General features: G+C 41.1%; 1 pseudogene; it reads right to left on the bottom strand.

Annotated features, from left to right (window-relative positions):
* Nucleotides 1–4,950: 4,950 nt before the first annotated feature.
* On the bottom strand, nt 4,951–5,101 carry LOC121624322 (annotated as a pseudogene).
* Between the last annotated feature and the right edge of the window lie 3,974 nt (nt 5,102–9,075).

The raw sequence follows: 9,075 nt of genomic DNA, 5'->3' as shown, positions 1-9,075 counted from the left end.
CTGTTTTAAACTTCAAATTCAACTTAACTTCAAATTGTCCCCCAGATTCATGAGAGGCTGTCAACTATATGGAGCTTTAAGATTTGTAATAAAGCATATGCAATTTGGTGCAAGGGCTTTAATTCAAAGAAGTTTATTTTAAGAGTGTGGAGGAGCTCATGGTCAGTCACACAAGCCTGGCCAACATAGAATATCTTTTACTTTTTCACTTGGAAAGTTAAGTTATTGTCTTATTTCTCTTTTAAACAACATTTGCATTGACATTTTCAAAGTTATTGCAAATAAATCTTCTTATTAACACATGTTCTGTGCTCATATTGTTATTCTGCTTTATTGCAAATCAGCAGCCTTATGAGTACTTTTGATGAGCCACAATAATTTCCTTCCTGATGTACAATAATAGAAAATATCAGTCCAAATGCACGACTTCCACCCTTGCAGAAGTTGAGAAGGATCGTTAGAGCGAGTGTGAGTGTACGGTGTGTTCAGCTGCTACACGTGGACAGTTTGAAATGTGCATCCTTGAACCATCCATGCACATTAATGTCAAATCTGGCTTTTTTTAAACGTAGATGAGAGGTTTGCTTTTTTTCATTTGAGAGAAAATTCTCTCAATCATTCTACCAAGGATCAGTTTGGATCATTTTATTCCATTGTGAGTAATGGCAATATGGGCCTTAAATCAACGAAAAAAAGGTGCAACAATGGATTGTTTGAAAAACACCCAACTCTTGCCCTCAACAGCAATGAAAATACCTTCAGATTAACATCCAAATATGCATCCGTTACAGGACTGATTCATAGCTGACGCTGTTGTGAGTGTTTTCTGGGTTGATGTGCAATTCTTGGTTAAAGGCGCTTTACTGTCAGATGACAGTCATTGTCAGTTTAGGTGAGTTATCCAGCTGTTAGGTGTTTATTGTTTAAGAGTGCATGAAATTGTCTGCAAGCCATGCCAGTGGCTCTGCGAGGCTGTACTTAGGCACAGCAGTGCTGTAAGATAAATGCTAATGTTAACATATTGAAACACAATAGCACAATAGTGTATCCATCAGTGTATTTTTCTGCACATTTTGAAGTATTGCGGTAGTACGGCTGCATAGTTAAATTGTTTCTTTAATTGTCCATTTTTATTGTGTGTCTTTTTTCCACTGCAGCATCTTTCCTCATATTCACACAATGCACAAAAAGATGCAACAGAAGCAACAGACCTTCTTGAAGGTGTAAAAGTTGCTTCGAACTTGCTTGACAGTTAGATGAAAACACGGATGATAAGAATGAGTTAGCATGCTAACATTTGGTTCTACGCACAGCTGAGGCTGTTGGGCTTGTCATTAGTTTTGCAGGTATCTGGTCGTATTGGACAAAAACTCATTTTGACCTAATGATGACATTAGAGCAAAAGTTAAGGGATCAGTTATTACATTTTTTCTCCTGACAGGGACATGAATGGCTAAAAAATGTAATGCAGTCCATCCAATTCAAGACATTCACTCAAAATATGAAATGTCAGCCTTGTGATGGTGCTAGTGGAAAAGTCAGGGAATCACCGAAGTCGTTAGGATTCATTGTCTGGGAGCCATGAATGTCTGTACAAAACTTTTTACTGCCTATGTGAAGAACTTGACCTGCTCGTGATGTTAGAGGAAAAAGTCAGGGGATCGACAAAGTCACTGGGATTTATATTTTTATACCTTGATTGAATTTAAACACAATCTGTCGAATAATTGTTGAGATATTTCAGCGACTATGTGTCTTTATCAATCATGGCGATGAAAGCTCAGCCGGGGCTCGTGTGCAGCAGGATTGAATGATCATTAATTCAAAAATTCCTTTTCTTTTCTCGACAGACAGCACTGAAAACTTGGATCCACCGAGATGATGTTCCTTAGCTGTCTTCAGCGGCAGAAAGGAGGATTATTAAAGTAATAAAGAAAACAAGGAGAGCTGCGGAGTTGGAACAAGAGAGTGAATCTTAATATTGGAGAGAAGAGTTCAGGGCGGAGGACGGCGTGCGCAGGAGAACGGAGGTGTGTAAGGATGATAAAAATAAGTGCTGATTCAGCGACTTGACTTAACAGCCAGAAGCGCTCAGTCCCAAGTTCTGACACATACAGTATACACACACACACACACACACACACACACAGTGAATAAATTCAATCAAGTTATGTTCAGTGTTTTATATGTCATGATCATTGGACAGATTATTTTAAACACTTGAAGTTCGCCATGTCGGAGTTTTCCAGTGCAGAAGAAAGTCAGGCTGAACTGTCAGGAGTCATTGCTGGGACGATAGTAACATATGTTTCTCTCTCACACACTGCGCGAGTCAGAGCATTCATTAAAGCACGTTGATGTAATGTTGCATCAACAGCATACGCCAAGAGTCAGGGTGAGAAACTGCTTTCTGCATATAGCCTAGAATTACACACCAAACTCCATTTGAAAACTGAGAAGTTTAATGACTCCTAACATATCTGCAAAGATAAAGAGTAGAGCTCCCAAAAACAAAGATACCGGCTTTATTGATCAGTAAAAGTATATTAGCAAACTCGGCATATAATTGCATTAGAAGGACCAATTCAAAGTTTAACCAAATATTTAAAAGAGTAGTTTCTTGTGTGTGGGGAGACGTGAAGCCAGATGGGATGTTGTAAAAAAAAAAGCTGGTGGTTGCTGGCTATTGTGTTAGTCTGGAACATTATATAAGTGAAAGAACGGGGGTGTGAAAAATTGCAGACATGTTGCTCACCTTCACCAACACTGGCTAAGGCTACAATCTAACTGTGGTATTAAACCTTTTCATCCACAGCAGACACACACTGCTTTTGATTTTATTAAGGAATTAGCTGTATACACCTGTCATTCCTGCCATTAAAGTAAAGTAATAAAGGATTGTGGTTTTTATGTTTTGTCCTGTTAAGCCCATTTTTTTTTTCATCAGTTCAGCGCACAGACCTTCAGATACTTGAAACCTGCTTTGTCAAAGTAGCATTGTCATCATGTGCTGCTACCCTCGCATGGTCGTTTCCAAAACTCATTCAACTACACCCCTTTCAATGACGCTCCAGCATCTGAGGTAAACCTTTTTCACTGCTGATTCTGACTTGTTACAGCAGCAGAAGCACAGGTGAGACAAATTCCATTAAAGGGGGCTCAGTTCCATTAAGAGTTCCGGCGAGCCAGAACACATCATACAAGGACACCTGGAAGGAGCTCACCTGCGCAGAATGCCCTCGTTGTCCATGTTATTAATTACACCTGCGCTTTTCCTGCAACAGCATGCCAAAAAGTCCGCTGTGAGAAGTGTTGAAAGTCGGCAGAAAAAATTGCCCTTTTCAAAGACACTATCACTAAACAGCAAAAGTGTAGTTCTGACAGAGATAATGGAATAAATAATGGTAATGTCTTGTTAACTGTGTTGGAATACCAGAGCAGGTGTGAAGTATTTGAACGTTTCTTTGCATGCTGTCATGAAATGAAGTGAGGCGTGTAGGAAGAGAAATCCATTTTAAAATGTGTTGTTATCTTAGCAAGTATTTGCTAATGTAACATTTATGTGATTTGTATATGGGCTATAAAAATATCTCTCTAAAACCACACTGTTAACACCTGCCTTGATGATGTATACAATCATTTCTACCTGTCCCAGAGTCACTGTGGGTGCAGGTATTGAGGCTAGTAGCTTTCCCTTCAATAAACACGTGAGTCAATACACAGACATTCCTCTACCTGGCTGTCTCTGGTAGCATATCTCCCATCTTCTTGTGTAGAGGGCATTGGAAACTATCCTCTCTGCCTTTACATGAAGAATATACAGTGTAATGGTTTGTAGGCCCGTGAGGCAGTGTGCATGTGTGCTAGTTCAGTTAGAAAGGCCGTATTCTCACATTCACACCTCCCTTAACGCAGATAACATGCTGTTGCCAAGGAGCTATTCCTAATTTTAATTTGGCCATGTACTGACCCGGTTGAGCCAATGATTAGTTTATAATTATCCAGGAACAGGCCAGAACATCGGCATCAGCAAGATGGATTTTACTGTGGGCCTTCATGGTGGGATTTTAATCAAACCTTCATCAACATTTGGGAAAACACAACTGAATGTGTCCCAGCGCAAGAATGAAGTGAAAGGCTACGATGGAATTCTAATTTGAGCTTTGACATGAGGTGATTTTTGCACAAGCGCCACATCAAATCTCTTCAGCCACAGTGTCCACAAAGTCAGTGTGTGAGTCATGTGCTAATGGAGCAATTTCAGGTTTTAGTCCCCTGACATTTGTCCTTGCTTGTCCCGGCTCTCTTGAATTGATGCTGAGGTAAAATTGTTGTTGTTTCGATCAAATCTGATGGCTCCAGCACTAAGGTTTTACATTTAATTATTTCATATGCAGTGTCACACCTGGAGGTGCTGTGTAGGATGTGTTATGTGGAAAGACAATGCAAAAGGACAGTTTCATATTCAAAATTACCTGACTTTGACTTGCTTTAAGGCCTAGAAGGAACCTACAGTCCTATTGTACTTCATTCCTTGCATGTGAATTTGGAAAGTTGCAAAAATTTTTCAACAAACTTTCTACCTTCTCACTTGTCAGTTCCCAAGCTCCGTCTTCTTGTGCACTTCCACATTTGACCTTTTTTTTAAAATTAATTAATTTTATTTACTTTATTAATCCCACGACTGGGGAAATTACTCTCTGCATTTCACCCATCAGTGTTGAAGACACACACACACATGCAACATGCAGTGAACCACACACAGGAGCAGTGGGCCGCAATCAAGCGCCCGGGGAGCGTATTGGGGAGTTAAGCGCCTTGCTCAAGGACACATCAGCCAGCTAATGGAGGGGTAGGGAATACTCCACCACACTCAAATTTTTCTGCAAGTCCGGTGGCGGAACCTGCGAGCCTCCGATCTGTCCACGGCCACAGCTGCCCCCAAAAACTCAGGGGAGAGCATGTACGCAGTCCCCCACTACCAGAAATTATGCAGTCGAGATTCCCACATTTGGGGAATTCGCAGGGGTCAGCACAACTGGAGCCTCGCCCTGGGTGAACCACCTTCTTGATCATGGTATCTCCCCTGCCAGGTAAGTAAATGTGACATCTCCGTATTGGTGGCAAAAAGTCTGGCCTTCTTGTGCTGTGTGTGTGTGTGTGTGTGTGTGTGTGTGTGTGTGTGTGTGTGTGTGTGAGCAGATGTGCATGTGTCTTGAGAGGGGTCCCCCATGACTGCGAGGTTTAAATGAAAAACAGATGTCTCCAGTTGCAGAGAGAATGAGGAAATTGCAGGCTGTCAAACACAATTAATAATAACAGGAAAACACACACACATACGCACACACACACCGACACACACAACCATTCGTCCACTGGCTCTCTCTCTTTCATCACTGTAAGGAACCTGTGACTGAATTCATTTTGTGATATTGCCATGCTGACTTGAATGGGTGTAGGGATAAGCTACACAAATCCACCAGAATCACTCCATTATGTAAAAAGCCTCTGGAGAACTTAATTTGGATGAACACAGCAGGTAGAGGAAATAGCTTCAAGGGCAAACCAAGGACAAAACAGAGTTTCTCTCAGAGTTTGCGCTTTTCTTTTGTGACTTTTGAGGCCAAGCAATTGAGCAGGTGGAGCAAATCCGTCTCCATCAATCAGTTAAGGGAGCGAAGTTCTGGTTTTGCTACACCTCGTATGAATAAACTTACCAGTATCTGCAATCAGGTGACTACATTTAAGGAGCCTATGACAAAAACAATAGAACACATTTCTATTGCACTGTCACTAAAATTTAGCAATGATATGCTGCCCCACACAAATGCAGCCTAATCCTAGTCCTGATACTGGAAACAGAACAGCCTGCAGCCTATTATCATGTTTAGCTACATAATATTTAAATAGCCTTTCTTATTGTAATCTCCTCTCTAATGATAAATTGTTTTCATAGCACCCTTCATCTAACTAACCTACACTAGTGCAGGAGGCTGTTTCTTGGCTTAATCCAAGAGGAAGCTAGTGTAAAAATGTAGGAAATTTTCACAATTTTCATTTTCCAGACTCCCCACCAATTATTTATCTTTCTAAATTTGCTCCAATTTAAAAAAAAAATGCCGTGTGCCATCCATTTTTTTGTGCTGCCTTGCCAACAGGATGTGTGTTGCACAGTTCATCTACGATTTGGAAGCGTTTATAAAATGAGTCAGGACTCGTGTTTACTTGCACTAGTCAGTTGGTTTACTTACACCAGAGAGTAAAGTTCTGTTGGTATTGTGCCTTTCAGTTTATCACTGAGCTGTCATCATCGGGTGGCAGTGCTGCTGGCTGCTAAACCTGGACCTTTAGCAGATTAGATCATTAGATTTAGCCAATGGCATGTAGCATTGGTAAGCCACAAGCTTAGTTACTACTCTGCAACGGGTTTCCCTGTGGACTGTTTTTGTAAAACTCTGTTGCAAAGAAGGGCAGCTCTTTAAAGTTTAAGTTTTTAAATCCAATCCAATTTATTTTAACAATGGCTATTTTCTGTGTGAAAGGGGTCGCTTGTGGGAACAAACCCACAGACAATTATCACCTGACCATTTCAGCATCTTTCATGTTGTTGTTTTGATACTCTGCCCCACAACTTGAATGAGGCAAACAAAAGGCAGACAGGGTGAGTATCTAGCTGGTCAACATAATTAAGCATTCAGCTGCTCAAACTCAGGATATTTTCAGAAGGAATTGGTGGAGGCTAACACCTGAGCAAAGAGGGAGAGCACCACACCCTGCAGCACCAGCAGTGGGCTGATAATGACAAGACCAGGGGTCAAATGTAGTAAGAGGAAGTGCATCCAGAGGTGGAGGCAGAGTAGTGAATCATACACATGACCTTCACACAAGAGACCTTATATTTTAAGAAAATTGAACACAAACCACAACCTTTTCCTCAACCTCAACACATTAGTTAAACTGCAACCATCACATTAAATGCTTTATTTTGAACGTGCAACCAGACGTTGCATATTTATTATGGCCAACTTGACCGCAGAATGAGAAGGTGTGTACCAAATGTGACATAGGCACGGAGGACTGACGTAGACCGGCAGGTGTATCACACGCTTTGGCTGCAGCCGGCCAGAAACATAGCCAAATGAATGCTAATTTTGCACCAGATCTGCTGGATGTGTAAATAGGCAACAGCTTGGCACCAAGCTTTGACTTGAAATGCGATACGTGATAATTACAGTGTTGTATTTACAGCTTTTTCCGCTGACCCCAAGTGTCCAAACAAAAGTCAGTTAATGCAGGTTTAAGTGTTTGTGTAACTTTACACTAAGTCTGTGGTCAGTATGTGCTAATTCAATTTTGCTATAATGGCTAGAAGTGTAGTATTGCTGCTAAGAGTAGCTTGTAAACAATCTGATATTGGCTTGTTGATTAGTTCTACTGTCCTAACTGCACAAAAAGGAGCCATTGTTTGTATGTATTTACTACATATCTGTGAGCAAAACCATGACATTTTTTGACCACGCTCAATAAGGTTTCCTTCTAAATTAGGCCAACGTTTAAGAAAGGAACAGCACACACTAATGATGGTAAATGCCTCCTTAAGCCTCTGCCACACAGTGCCACAAATCCTCCACCAGCAACTGAGACAAATACTTTTCTGCTTAGCAAGGGCTGAGTTTTAGCTAACACAACACATTTCACCCCAACACACAGTTGAGAAACAAGAATCTGCCAACAGTACATAATCTCTCCCTCTTTATCTGCTTCTCTTTCTAGCTATCATTTTCTATTTTCTCTCATGTATTTTTACCCTTTCATTTGGACATTTCTCTCCTTTTTTGCTCTCTCCCACCCTCTCTTTCCCTTTTTTTCCCCCATTTTCTTCCTCATTTCTGCTTCACAATCACAAAGGCAGCTCAGACACAGGAAGAATAAGCAGGTGAGCTGAGCAGATATTTATCTGCAGGATCTTCATAATGTATCCTTGGCCTTTTTCTCTTGTGTTCAATTGGCGGCTTTTAAGATCTGGCACTGGATCAAGTTGTTTAAGAGGAAAACAATGCTGCCGTCTACCTGTCTATGTGTGGGAGTGTGTGTGCGTGTGCCTCCATGTCTTTGTGCGTTTAGTTTCTAAGCATGCACACCTGCCTGTGGGTAGTTGTGTGAGTGTGTGTGTGTGTGTGTGTGCGTGTGTGTGTGTGTGTCTCAGTTTGCCTGCAATGTGTGCTTCCTTCTGATAGGACTTTCAGTCGTCTGTAACGGCTGAAATTGTATTTGCTAATGGAGCCATTTTGGGACAAGCAGGCTCAGACAGAAACAGAGCTATCTGACCCAAGATAACACCTTTGTTTGTTAGCATTTCTTCCCATTGCTGCACCTAATTCATCAGGCATGTGGACTGTGCTATTTATTCTCTATTAAACTCACACAGCATAGAAATTCAGTTCAGTTACACTACATCTCTGTGTCTTTCTAAGATCAACTTTATCAGCCATAACCTGAGATCCCCTGAGCAAGGCTCTTAATGCTCCCATTGCTCCAGCAGTGCTGCTCAGTAACACACAATAAAAATGTATTTTCCCCTAGGTTTGAATGTGTGCGACTGTGCGAATGCAAAACAGGGTGATGCTGTGCAACATGAGCGCTGAAACTTTTTTTTTTTGAGCGCAAATACAGGTCGAAAAAAGCAAATTGCTTCATTTTGGGCGAGTTCATCCTATAATAGTTCCCTGTCCTCATTACCAATGCCAATCTCAGTACACAGTTAATGGTATTTATTCTCATGGGGTATAATGATGGATCATCGGTTCATCAGTTCAGTGCAGTCGCCATAAAAAACATTACCACCTGCAATTAAATTGCTAGCGAGTGACATCTGCAGGCACATCTGGAGTTGAAAAGCGGTTTGGTATCAGCACAGCATCATATAGCATTACGCAACATTGAGTTACCACCTACACCGAGTCCAACTGGGTGAATGAGGAAATCTGTTCTAAAATGAGAAATCAACAGCCTGAAAAAGCAACACCTTGCACAGTAATTGATGGAATAAAATTAAACCAAAATGGTGTTTTGTTG

The sequence above is a fragment of the Chelmon rostratus genome, chromosome 20, assembly GCF_017976325.1.
Source record: "Chelmon rostratus isolate fCheRos1 chromosome 20, fCheRos1.pri, whole genome shotgun sequence".
Classification (NCBI taxonomy): domain Eukaryota; kingdom Metazoa; phylum Chordata; class Actinopteri; order Chaetodontiformes; family Chaetodontidae; genus Chelmon; species Chelmon rostratus.
Note: the sequence above shows the minus strand (reverse complement) of the source record. Positions and strands in the feature narration are given on the sequence as shown.